The sequence below is a fragment of the Neolamprologus multifasciatus genome, chromosome 3 (assembly GCF_963576455.1).
Source record: "Neolamprologus multifasciatus chromosome 3, fNeoMul1.2, whole genome shotgun sequence".
NCBI classification, from domain to species: domain Eukaryota; kingdom Metazoa; phylum Chordata; class Actinopteri; order Cichliformes; family Cichlidae; genus Neolamprologus; species Neolamprologus multifasciatus.
Genome location: NC_140441.1, coordinates 30878845 through 30893063, shown reverse-complemented (window position 1 = coordinate 30893063; position 14219 = coordinate 30878845). Strand labels below are relative to the sequence as shown.

At 46.0% G+C, this 14219-nt stretch overlaps 2 non-coding genes across 2 annotated transcripts; both read right to left on the bottom strand.

Moving 5' to 3' along the window:
- Positions 1 to 5972: 5972 nt before the first annotated feature.
- Positions 5973 to 6044, bottom strand: trnae-uuc (transfer RNA glutamic acid (anticodon UUC)). Its single transcript has one exon. It is a non-coding gene; the product is annotated as a tRNA-Glu (tRNA).
- Positions 6045 to 13600: 7556 nt separating this feature from the next.
- Positions 13601 to 13682, bottom strand: trnal-uag (transfer RNA leucine (anticodon UAG)). Its single transcript has one exon. It is a non-coding gene; the product is annotated as a tRNA-Leu (tRNA).
- Between the last annotated feature and the right edge of the window lie 537 nt (positions 13683 to 14219).

The window sequence follows — 14219 nt, the reverse complement described above, 5'->3', positions numbered from 1 at the left end:
GTGGATTTTTGGAAGTCCGTAAATGCAGGGTATGGCATCCCCTGGGTAAAGGCGGTGATAAGTAAGGCGGTCAATGATTTTGTCCTTTTCCAAGTCTTGAAGGCAAGCTATAACTTTCTTTTTGTAGCTGCTTGTGGGGTCTCGCTTTAAGGCTTCGTAGGTATTGTTGTCACTGAGGAGAGTAGTGATCTTTGTATGGTAATCTGTAGTGTTTAGGACCACGGTGCATCTTCCCTTATCCGCTGGTAAAACAGTGATGTTGTGGTCTTTGCTCAGGGAAGCGACGGCCTTCTTTTCCTGTATTGTGAGGTTGGACGGAGGGACTTTGGCACTGGAGAGGGTGGCTGAGACTTTCATCCTGATTTGCTCTGCTTCTGTCTGTGATAATTTATTAATCCGAATGGCAGATTCTGTGGCTGTGATGAGGTCCACTATGGGCAACTGTTGTGGAGAAATGGCAAAATTGAGACCTTTGGCTAATACTCTCTTTTCAGGTTCCGTGAGATTCCTGTCTGAAAAGTTCTTAACCCATTTCTCCTGACTGTCTTCAGGTGTGTTTTCTTCTATGGGTTGTGTAGGTTCAGATTCAGAATGAGGAGTGTGTGTGTTTTTGAATGCAAGGTGTGAAATTTCCTGCGTTGTCTTTCTTTTCCTTTCGAGTGTTGGGCCCGCTGAGCCTTGTCCACAAACTTGTAAACCTCTTCTAAGATTGGAGAGGGTAGAAGTGTTTCCAGTTCCTGCAGAGTCTGGCTGATCTTGATTTGGAGGGCATCTATAGTGAAATGGAACTGTCTTATCCTTTCACTTAAAAGGTGATTTTGCGCTCTCTGTAGAATCAAGTCTGCTCTGTATCCCCTGACAGTGGATCCAAGGCGCAGGCTCTTGGGAACAACTCTGGTTTGTCTGCATCTTAGGTTGAAACGGAGATGGTTCCTATAATCCGCTAGTTTCCTTGATTCCCTTTCATACTCCCGCACCAGTTGAAGGGTGTTCCTCCCAAAATGTACGGCAATATGTCTGTGAAGGTTCTCAGTCATCCAGGTCATCGTAGTCAAAGGAGCTTGCAAAGAAAAGCGTCTGGACTTCTTTAAGTTACTTGAAGACGTTTCACCTCTCATCCGAGAAGCTTCTTCAGTTCTAAGGTCAAATGGTGGAGAGTCCCAGATATAACCCTAGTGGGAGTGTCCCCCCACAGAGGGACAAAAGGACCCCCTGATGATCCTCTAATCGCCTGAGCCAAGGTGTGGAACTGGGTGTGGGTCCCAATCAGCCAGAGTTTCGGGTGATTTCATTGTGAAACCTGGCCCCACCTTATCATGCGAATTCCTGAGGTCAGATGGCCCAGGGTGTGAGTGGGCCTTAAGGCGTCTGGGAAGGGATCTCAAAACTGGATTATAGATGGCAGAGAGTTGGTGTCGTAAACCACCGCCTCTGTTCAAAGATGGTCGCTCACAGTGGACATAGATGGCTTCTTTCACTCCTCTTTCAAACCATCTGTCCTCTCTGTCCAAAATGTGAACATTGGCATCCTCGAAAGAGTGTCCTTTATCCTTAAGATGCAGATGGACAGCTGAATCAGCTGACCTGAATTGACCTTAGAACTGAAGAAGCTTCTCGGATGAGAGGTGAAACGTCTTCAAGTAACTTAAAGAAGTCCAGACGCTTTTCTTTGCAAGCTCCTTTGACATGGATACTCTTGTCACTCTGCAGCCTTGGTAAGACCAACATAGCAGCACCTTAATCAATTCTCCAGCGGTTGTAGGTTCTGCTCAAAAGCACATTACAAGGGAGTGGACTGGACTTGAAGCACACTTGAGTGGCATGCGGGAAAGTCCACTAACCAGTCAGTGATGAGACCATGAACAAAAAGACACGAAAAACATGCAAGTTGTAAATGACTTTACAGCACCTGACTAACGTGGTTTGGAAGAATTGCTCCTGATGACTTTCCTGCATGTTTGGACTTGACAGACGTTCTATAACAGATTTGATTTCCACTGTAGCCCTTACAATTTATTGGTAAGGCATGGAAGAAACAAAACTTTGCTGCTAGAACACTATGGCAGCAGTGGGATTCGAACCCATGCCTCCGAAGAGACTGGAGCCTTAATCCAGCACTTTAGACTGCTCGGTCATGCTACCATTACGAGTAAGGACCTCATCTCAAAAATCTAGACAGTAAAACTTGAAAAAGTGCAGCAAAAATAGAAGCCCAGAACATTCAGTGATGCTCTTGCTGTTGTAGAAAAACATGTTTAATACTTGCCTGAATGTTTTTGGATACAATAGCATCTGCCCTGCCCTGGTTAACTCTTATTGCAGCAATAGGATTCAACCCCTCCATGGTGAGGAGCCTGGAGTCTTAACCAGATCCTTAGACCAACAATCTAACACCTTACAATGCGGTGAGACTGGAAGCCACACTTGAGTAGCCATAACCAGTCAGTGTTGGACACTGTGAATAAAAATATATGAAACATCTGCACATGGTAAATGACTTTTGCCAAAATAATTTCTTTTATTCATGTATTAATCACATAATTGTATTGTATAATACCTTGGTGCCACTGGATTGTAGCATGTCTCTCACACTCATACTGTAACAGATGGTATCTCAGGAAGTTGGAGGGAAGCATTCACACACAAAGGATCCAGAGTGGGGGGGAGGAGTCTTTTTGTCTCCTTCTCCACTGTAACGAACCCACGCCTCCGAAGAGACAGGAGCCTTAATCCAGCACCTTAGACCGCTCGGTCATGCTACCATTGCGAGTGAGAACCTCATTGCAAAAATCTAGGCAGTAAAACTTGAAAAAGTGCAGCACAAAATAGAAGCCCAGAACATTCAGTGATGCTCTTACTGTTGTAGAAAAACATGTTTAATACTTTTTGGACACAAAAAAATCTGCCTGTCCTGGTTAAAACCTGTTCATCAACCCTGATTAACAATGGGCTCTTGGCTCAGTTTCATCATTGTCGATATGCAACTTGTCATAAACACTGATCAACAGGCAGGGTCACCATTCACAGAGAGTCAAGGAACGGTTGCAATCACAGCATTGTAAGATGGCAAAAGACGTACCCTTAATGAACCCTCCCTTGTTTCAAAGATGCTCATTTGATTTTCACATAAACAGCCATCTTGACTCCCCGCTCAAACTAGCAGGCCTGCTTGTGTACATCCTCATCACTGAAAACTACATAGTCCTGATCTGAACCGTTACCTGTTTTATGCCATGTGCTTAGCCAGAGGATTGTTGTCTTACATGATGTTTGCCTTCAGCCAACAACTTCAACCACTTTTAATGCATAGTGGGATTAACACAAAGAACACATTTGCTTATTCCACAGTGGGATTAACACATTTGCTTGTGTGCACATTAAAGACATGTTCTCATACCGGGAGCTGAACACGGGCCGCCTGGGTGAAAACCAGGAATCCTAACCGCTAGACCATATGGGACTGGTTAGGTAAGGAGCCACTGTCATGCTCCTGGGTGAGAACCAAGAATCCTAACCGCTAGACCATATGGGACTGGTTAGGTAATGCACCACTGTCATGCTCGTGCTCCTGGGTGAGAACCAGGCTTTCTAACCGCTAGACCATATGGGACAGCTCCACTGTCATGAAATCAAGTATACTCTTGTCACTCTGCAGTCTTGGTGAGACCAACATAGCAGCACCTTAATCAATTCTCCAGCGGTTGCAGGTTCTGCTCAAAAGCACATTACAAGGGAGTGGACTGGACTTGAAGCACACTTGAGTGGCATGCGGGAAAGTCCACTAACCAGTCAGCAGTGTTGGGACTATCGCGTTATTAAGTAACACGTTACAGTAACTACATTATTATTGTGGTAACGAGCACGGTAACTAGTTATTATGCCAAAACCGGGAACGCGTTACTCGTTACTGGGATTTAGATAGGCTCGTTATTCGTTACTTTGTGTGGTGGCTATCGCGGAGCTTCCACAGTTTCAATAACATTAGCAAGTGGTGGAGGCCAGCAGGTGGATGAAGGAAAAGGGAGGCAAGAGGAGAGACCCGAAGCGGCCGCTGGTCCGAGAGTGTCAGGTGAACTGAACTTCAGGTAAGAAGTTATGACCTGCAGTCCATCTGGGTCAGATATAAATCAAGTTTAGGTGGAGTTTATTTTCTTATGCTGTGAAAAGATTTTACTTTATTACCTCTATGTTTAGCTTATTTAAATTGCAGAGTAATGCCTGTACATAGCGTGTCAGCAAATTCTTTAGCTGGAGCAAAGTGATCACATGAGGAAGTTGCTTAAGTTAGACAAACACCCACATGTATTGTTTTAACCCACTACAAGATCGTTAATCAACTTGTTCCTCTTCGTCTTGCAAGCTTGCATCCTGTGCAGCCTCGTATGCAAGCAGCAGATAAGAAGTTGTTTTTTCCTAACTTGTACTCCACCCATGAGTGTTACGTGAGAGGACAGTATATAATAAACTCTGAGCGAATGCCTGGCGTGCTTTGCCTACACTTTCTGTAGTCGACGGAAGGTGTCAGGTAATCGTCCATGTACATGAATTAACTCTGGGCCCGTGATTCTTTGCTTTCCTGAGGTTTTTCTCCTTACATATGCTGACTTTTTTGTACTGCGTGCTAGCTAGCATGACGGAGTTCCTATACAGCTGGGTGGGTGCTATGTTACTGATGTTGAACTTTATTTTGTTCATAAGGTTAATTATTAGAGTTGCCAACCGTCCCGTAAAAAACAGAATCGTCTGGTATTCAGAGAAAATATTACACGTTTCGTGTTGAGGTGAAAAGGAACACAGTTTGTCCCGTACTTCAGCTACAATGAAAAAGACACAAAACTGGAGTTATTCTGTGTTTACGCTGCACAGCTGCCTCTTCTTCTCTCATCGTCTCACCCTCCCTCTCGTGTTTCTACTTCAATCATGAAACTGATCAATGATCAGCTGATCGGCTTTTCTCTCTTGTTTATTTATCGCCCACTTTGTAAGTAACTAGTAATGTAACTAAGTTACTAATTTAAAGTAACTTACCCAACACTGCCAGTCAGTGATGAGACCATGAACAAAAAGACGCGAAAAACATGCAAGTTGTAAATGACTTTACAGGACCTGACTAATGTGGCTTGGAAGAATTGCTCCTGATGACTTTCCTGCATGTTTGGACTTGACAGACGTTCTATAACATATTTGATTTCCACTGTAGCCCTTACAATTTATTGGTAAGGCATAGAAGAAACAAAATCTTGCCGTAGAACACTATGGCAGCAGTGGGATACGAACCCACGCCTCCGAAGAGACAGGAGCCTTAATCCAGCACCTTACACCGCTCGGTCATGCTACCATTGTGAGTGAGGACCTCATTGCAAAAATCTAGGCATTAAAACTTGAAAAAGTGCAGCACAAAATAGAAGCCCAGAATATTCAGTGATGCTCTTACTGTTGTAGAAAAACATGTTTAATACTTTTTGGACACAAAAAAATCTGCCTGTCCTGGTTAAAACCTGTTCATCAACCCTGATTAACAATGGGCTCTTGGCTGAGTTTCATCATTGTCGATATGCAACTTGTCATAACCACTGGTCAACAGGCAGGGTCACCATTCACAGAGAGTCAAGGAATGGTTGCAATCACAGCATTGTAAGATGGCAAAAGACGTACCCTTAATGCACCCTCCCTTGTTTCAAAGATGCTCATTTGATTTTCACATAAACAGCCACCTTGACTCCCCGCTCAAACTAGCAGGCCTGCTTGTGTACATGCTCATCACTGAAAACTAAATAGTCCTGATCTGAACCGTTACCTGTTTTATGCCATGTGCTTAGCCAGAGGATTGTTGCCTTACCTGATGTTTGCCTTCAGCCAACAACTTGACCCCATTTAATCCATAGTGGGATTAACACAAAGAACACATTTGCTTATTCCATAGTGGGATTAACACAAAAAATACATTTGCTTGTGTGCACATTAAAGACAGGTTCCCATACCGGGAGTTGAACCCAGGCCACCTGGGTGAAAACCAGGAATCCTAACTGCTAGACCATATGGGACTGGTTAGGTAGTGTGCCACTATCGTGCTCGTGCTCCTGTGTGAGAACCAGGTATTCTAACCGCTAGACCATATGGGACTGCTCCACTGCCATGAAATCAAGGATGCTCTTGTCACTCTGCAGCCTTGGTAAGACCAACATAGCAGCACCTTAATCAATTCTCCAGCGGTTGCAGGTTCTGCTCAAAAGCACATTACAAGGGAGTGGACTGGACTCGAAGCACACTTGAGTGGCATGCGGGAAAGTCCACAATCCAGTCAGTGATGAGACCATGAACAAAAAGACACGAAAAACATGCAAGTTGTAAATGACTTTACAGGACCTCATTAATGTGGTTTGGAAGAATTGCTCCTGATGACTTTTGTACAAAAGGGTTAGGTTTGTTTATAGGATTTCCTATGCCCCCTGAATGCACCATCAGTGTGCATGTCCGCAAATTTAGTTCAGAGACAAACGGCAGCCGAACAACGGACAGTGTGTGCGTTCATAAGACTGTAAGTTAATGTTTACTTCACTCAGTTATGTTGGTGTTCAGCCAGGAGTGTATTTGATGACTTACCACCAGTTTCTGCTTCTGTTTAAGTGACGTTATGTACAAGTGGCAGTTCGCTAGCATAACACTCTGAAGTGATTGCTGCCAGCTCAGATTTCTTTAACCCTTTTAAACATTTGGACCTTCGAGCCGGAGGTGAGCAACTGCTTCAGCCATATATGTTCAGAATGGAAGACCGATACCCATACAGAGAGTCTGACCGCCCACACAGACATAGCAAGCTGCCATCATACCTCCAGAACTATGAAGTGGACGACCTCGCTAAGAACCGACTCTCACGTGATGATCAGGGCAAGCATTCTACTCATCCTGAAACTCTCCAATATATTCATTACATGAAAGAGGAACACAATCAACTCCGACTAGATGTGCAACGCCTGACAGAATTGATCTCTAGCTCACCTGTACTAGCTCCACAGCATGCCACATCACGGTCTGGACTTTGTGAGGATGGGACGTCAACCACACCTGGCCACACTAGTAAGCTGGTGCCAATCAAAGGTCAGAAGAGCCCACATCAGCCTGAAAGTGCTCCACAGGTGCCATTTGGGGATGAGTCTCAACATCCAAAGGACAGCCAGTATGGCCTGATTGAGGAGCTCACTCACAGTCTAAATGACGCAGATCTCGACAGGGAGTGCAGCGCACAGTCACCATCACCTTCAGTCGACTCATGCCCTGAATCTCAAGATTTTCTTTCACCAATGACACCAGGTGGGAGGCCCCCTCCACTTCAAGCATCAGCAGCAAGGGGACGGTCACCGTATTATGCAGACCAAAGAAGGGTTGATGAGGTGTATGCTCATCGCCACAGGAGCTACAGTCAGGCTGCCACTCCTCCGAGATTGCCAAGACTAGGGGCCTGCTATGAAGATGATCCATACTACAGACAAGATGACAGGTATCCTACCCCTGGTCACCCAAGCGGCCCTGACAGTCACTATCGTTCTCCTTATGGATATGGGTATCAGGATTCGAGTCATCCGTACAGGCGCTGTGGTAACTACCCAGATGACCGCCGACAGTGTCCACCTGATCGCCTGCAACCAGGTGGGTGCCCTCAGACACCACTCTCTCTCAGCAGAGCCCAACCAATAGAGACTTATCGTGGACCTCAACCAACGATCCCCGACTTTGTGCACGAGGACCCACGTGAATTTGCAAGATTAAAGTTAGCCCTAGATAACATACTTCTACTTGATGCTCCTGAACACTTCAAGTTCCAGATCTTGACAGATCACCTTAAGTGTGAAGATGCACTACTTGTAGATGACTCATACAGTAACAGTCCATTCCCATTTGCTGACACCATGAGAGCACTTACAGAAATGTATGGGCAACCTCAACATCTGGCCTTAAAAAGGATTACCAAACTGATGGATGGACCCAACATTAGGAGTGGTGACATCAGAGCCTTCAAGTCTTTTGCACTCCAAGTTCATGCGCTAGTGGGTATGTTACACCAGTTGGGAGAACAGGGTCCGACTGAGTTGAGGTGTGGCTCACATGTATCTCACCTCTTAGCTAAGCTACCTTATGACCTAAGAGCAAATTTCCAGAGATTTGTCAATCCCATCAACACTCCTATACCAGCACTGCTTGATCTGGCTGAATGGCTTGAGGATGAGGTGCGTGTCCAGGTAATTGGAGACCAATACTGTGACCACTCCGACAGGAAGAGGCAAGTTTCACGAAAGGAGAGACGTCCTGAGCATAAGTTTCAGAAGGCTACCACCATTCTCCATGGTAGTGAGCCCAGGAGAAAGATGGAAGGTGACATGCCAACGACACAAGAAAGGCCCAAGAAGTACTGCCCATTCTGTAATACAGTGCAGCATTACCTGAATCAGTGCAGTAACTTCAAACTCTTGTCGAAGGAGCAGAAGACAGAGTGGATCAAGGCGAATAAGAGGTGCTGGCGATGCGCCCGTGATCATCAAGCAGCTAAGTGTAACCTCAAAGCCAAGTGTAAACCATGTGGGCGCCGACATCTTGAAGTTCTTCATGATGTCAATACCAGCCCAGATGCTACAGCCTCTGATTCAACCAGTGCACCAGAGGAAAGCACATGCTTAGTAAGTTCCACCTCTGAGACACTGTACGTAGACCGGCAAACCAATAGCAGTCAGGTGCTACTCAAGCTAAGTCGTGTCATCATTAGGAGCAGTACCAAGATGGTTGAAACCTATGCTATACTGGATGATGGTTCAGAGCGTACCATACTTCTGCATGAAGCGGCTGATCGCTTGGGGCTGCACGGGGAAGCTGAGGACCTAGCACTCCGCACTGTCCGTCAAGATAGCTGTACCATCCATGGTGCCGCTGTGTCATTCTCCATTTCTCCTGCCTCACAGCCTAACAAGTCCTTCCAGATCCACCGAGCCTTCACAGCAAAGGAACTTGGCCTAGCACGCCATAGTTACCCAATAAGAGCATTACAGGAGCGGTACCGTCACCTTAAGCACCTGCCACTGCCAGACATAAAGGAAGTACAGCCCCTTCTGCTTATTGGGTCGGATAATCCACATCTTCTCACTCCTGTGGAGCCAGTATGTCTAGGCCCTCCAGGTGGACCTGCAGCTGTGCACACCCGACTTGGATGGACTTTACAGGGTCCATCGAGATTCCTACGTCAGCGGCTAACCCCACAGCAGTGTCTCTTCACCTCTGGGGCCTCACCAGAAGCTGAGCTCTTCAGCCATGTTGAGAGACTCTGGAAGATGGATACCTTGCCATACCGGAGTGAGCGGCTCATTACCAGGTCCCGACAAGACGCTGAGGCCATTCAGAGACTTGAGGAAAGGACAATTCGAGTAACAATTGATGGAGTAAACCGCTACGCCACCCCACTACTGTGGAAGAAGAATCTTCCCCCTCTTCGTGCTACACCAGAGGCAGTTTTGGCACAGCTTCGTGGTACAGAGAAACAACTTGCCAGAGAACCACAGAAGGCAGCTGCCTACTCTCGGGAAATCCAAAAACTGCTGCAGGCTGGCTTCGTCACAGCTGTTGCACCGGAAGAGGCCGCAGTGAGTAACTGTTCGTGGTTTATCCCCCATCACATGGTGCACCACAACGGGAAGGACAGGATAGTGTTCAACTGTTCCTTCACCTACAAGGGTCAGAGCCTGAACGACTGCCTTCTTCCAGGGCCTACACTGGGAGCTAGCCTGTTGGGAGTCCTTCTCAGGTTCAGGGAACACCTAGTCGCCTTCAGCAGTGACATAAAGGGGATGTTCCATCAGGTCCGTCTGCTAGATGAGGACAAACCCTTTCTCTGTTTCCTGTGGCGAGACATGGAGGTAGACGAAAAACCCACCATCTACCAATGGCAGGTGCTTCCCTTTGGGACTACATGCAGTCCGTGCTGCGCTACCTTTGCACTTCAACACCATGTCCAGAAACACACTGAGCCAGGAGAGGATGCTCGTCTGTCCATAGAACGTAATTTCTATGTTGACAACTGTTTGCAGAGCCTCCCATCAGAAGGCCAAGCCAAGAAGTTGGTGGATCGCCTGCATTCTCTCCTCTTGGAGGGTGGATTTGAACTACGACAATGGGCTAGCAATGTCCACACGGTCATCAGCCACCTACCAGTTGAGTCCCAGTCAGAGGGTAGCGTTCTCTGGCTCTCCCAGGAGTCAGCCGATCCTCAAGAGCGCACTCTAGGACTCGTATGGCACTGTAAGACTGATGCACTCTGGCACAAGCATCAGCAGAGCGTCAGTTCGGAGCCAACAATGCGCAACATTTATCGGCTGCTCGCCCAGCAGTATGATCCTCTCGGGTTTCTTATTCCATATACAACCAGGGCAAAGGTCATCGTGCAACACCTCTGGGACAAGAAAAGAGGATGGGAGGATCCTCACTTACCTGAGAATCTGCTCCATGCCTGGCGTTTGTGGGAAAGTGAACTCGACCAGCTCGACTACAGTGCTTAACTGGCTCCATTCAGATTCATGCAGATATAAAGTCTTTGTGGGAACCAGAGTTGCAGAGGTACAAGAACTCTCTGCTGCAGCATCTTGGCGGTACGTTGACTCAGGAACCAATCCAGCAGATGATATCACGAGAGGGAAAACTGTGGCTCAGCTTGCTGGTGAGAATCGCTGGAGCCGGGGGCCGCCATTTCTTCAGCTGCCACCCAGCCTTTGGCCACAAGCACCGGTGGGAGAAGCTAAGGAGGAAGTGGAGGAGCTGAAGAAGCCAGTGTTCTGTGGTCTGCTTACTGGATCCACTAGTCCAGCAATACCTGACATCAAACAGTTCAGCACATATGAGGAACTCCTGAAAGCCACTGCTCGATTGATGCACGGGGCGGCTAATGACACCAGTCAACCTGATGCTGATGACTTTGAAAGGGCAGAGCTGGTCCTGCTTAGACATTCTCAGATGGAGAGCTTTCCGAGAGAATTCACATTACTTAAACCAGAGAAGCTGATTCCATCCAGTAGCAGGCTAATTACCCTCGCTCCTGAGTATGACAAGGCTTCTGACTTGAGTAGAGTTGGAGGTCGACTCCGCAGATGCGAAGGCCTGAGCCCTGAGGTACTACATCCTGTACTTCTAGAACCTGCTCACCCAGTTACGAAGCTTCTAATCCAGCGATGTGACAATAAGCTCAACCACCCGGGAGCTGAACGTGTTTTCGCTGAGTTGCGCCGGAAATACTGGATCTTAAGGGGGAGAGAAGCAGTCAGAAGACATCAGCATTACTGTCTCGAATGCAAGAAGTGGAGAGGTCAGCCAGATGTCCCAAAAATGGCAGATTTGCCGCCCTCAAGTTTGAGGCTCTTCCGACCTGCTTTCTATTCGACTGGAATGGACTGCTTCGGCCCTATGCTCATTAAAGTGGGCACCACGTTGGGAGCGCAGATAGTGTCAGAGGAATTGCTGAGGACTGTCCTGCTTGAGGTGGAGAGTATACGCAACTCCAGACCTTTGAGTTATGTTTCTTCAGACATCGCAGACCCAGATCCCATCACGCCCTACTCTTTGTTGATGGGGCGGCCAGATTGCTCTCTACCCCAAGTGTTCTATCCAGAATCCGAGCTGCTCAGTCGTAAGAGGTGGAGACACACTCAAGTCCTGGCTGACCAATTCTGGAAGCATTTCATACGGCATTTTATGCCCACCTTGCAACCACGGCAGAAATGGCACAAGGAAACAGACAACATTGCAGTTGGATCTGTGGTTCTCATTGTTGATCAGCAGACCCCACGAGCACTCTGGCAAGTAGGAACTGTGAAAACTATCTTACTGGGGGCCGATGATCGTGTCAGAGCTGCAGTCGTTCAAGTAAAGGACCGAACTTACACTCGCCCGGTGGCATGGCTCATCAGGTTGCCTGTTCTACCTCAGGATTCTGCTTAGGTGCAGAGGACATTCCATCAAGGTCAAATTTGTACACCAAATTTGGGGGCGGCTGTACAAAAGGGTTAGGTTTGTGTATAGGATTTCCTATGCCCCCTGAATGCACCATCGGTGTGCATGTCCGCAAATTTAGTTCAGAGACAAACGGCAGCCGAACAACGGACAGTGTGTGCGTTCATAAGACTGTAAGTTAATGTTTACTTCACTCAGTTATGTTGGTGTTCAGCCATGAGTGTATTTGATGACTTACCAGCAGTTTCTGCTTCTGTTTAAGTGACGTTATGTACAAGTGGCAGTTCGCTAGCATAACAGATTTGTTCGCTAATTAGTTTCTAGCAGAGAGATTCGTTGTTATCGTGTTGTTGATTCTGTGCTCTGTGTAACAGATGATAACCCAATGTAAAGTTGCCTTCAGTGCATATTTGTATGCGGTGTGTTAATGCATAATGTCTGACTTTAAGTTTATGTAACCAGTCTGAAGTATAATGTCAGCTTATTTAGTTATATACTGTACTTGAGTACACCTCAGTTGTATCTTTATGTTTATTATGTAATTTGATTTGTATCATTATGCTTTGTCTACAGAAACCACACACACACACTCACGCCCAGCTGCGGGCACATTCTCAATTGGAAATACAAAGAATGACAACTTTATTCCTGGACTCTGCCTGTTTGTTCCTCTCACATCTGACCATTTGCAAGTGTTCTGACCCGACACTCTGAAGTGATTGCTGCCAGCTCAGATTTCTTTAACCCTTCTGAACAACTTTGCTGCATGTTTGGACTTGACAGACGTTCTATAACAGATTTGATTTCCACTGTAGCCCTTACAATTTATTGGTAAGGCATGGAAGAAACAAAACTTTGCCGCTAGAACACAATGGCAGCAGTGGGATTGGAACCCACGCCTCCGAAGAGACTGGAGCCTTAATCCTGCACCTTAGACCGCTCGGTCATGCTACCATTACGAGTAAGGACTTCATCTCAAAAATCTAGACAGTAAAACTTGAAAAAGTGCAGCACAAAATAGAAGCCCAGAACATTCAGTGATGCTCTTGCTGTTGTAGAAAAACATGTTTAATACTTGCCTGAATGTTTTTGGATACAATAGCATCTGCCTGCCCTGGTTAAACTCTTATTGCAGCAATAGGATTTCAACCCACATGTGTGAGGAGCCTGGAGTCTTAACCCAGATCCTTAGACCACACAATCTAACACCTTACAATGCGGTGGACTTGAAGCACACTTGAGTAGCCACTAACCAGTCAGTGTTGACACCGTGAATAAAAATATATGAAACATCTGCACATGGTAAATGACTTTTGAAAAATAATTTCTTTTATTCATGTATTAATCACATAATTTTATTGTATAATACCTTGGTGCCACTGGATTTTAGCATGTTAGCTAGCAAGAATGTTAGCTAGCACTCACTGCTTGTCTGCATGCTTTATTGAATGGAAAACTTCCACAACACTTAACATCACCCTGGTTTGGAAGAATTGCTCTTGATGAGATTCCTGCTTGATTGTACTTGACAGACATTCTGTAACAGATTTGATTTCCACTGCAACCTTTACAATTTATTGGTAGGGATGGAAGAAACACGAAAAGAACCTGAAGACTATGGCAGCAGTGGGATTCGAACCCACGCCCCCGAAGAGACTGGAGCCTAAATCCAGCACCTTAGACCGCTCGGTCATGCTACTATTGCGAGTAAAAATTGCAATAGTAGCAAAAATCTAGGCAGTAAAACTTGAAAAAGTGCAGGACAAAATAGAAGCCCAGAACATTCAGTGATGCTCTTACTGTTGTAGAAAAACATGTTTAATACTTTTTGGACACAAAAAAATCTGCCTGTCCTGGTTAAAACCTGTTCATCAACCCTGATTAACAATGGGCTCTTGGCTCAGTTTCATCATTGTCAATATGCAACTTGTCATAAGCACTGATCAAAAGGCAGGATCACCATTCACAGAGAGTCAAGGAACGGTTACAATCACAGCATTGTAAGATGGCAAAATACGTACCCTTAATGCACCCTCCCTTGTTTCAAAGATGCTCATTTGATTTTCACATAAACAGTCACCTTGACTCTACTGAATCCATCTATTTTGGGAACCAGTAGTCTGAGATATTGATGATATGGTACTGTAATGTCTTTAGATGTGATGAAGTCTGATTATTGAAGACTTTGTATGTGAAAAGAATAATTTTTTAGTGAGCCAATTAAGAGAAGTCAGGAT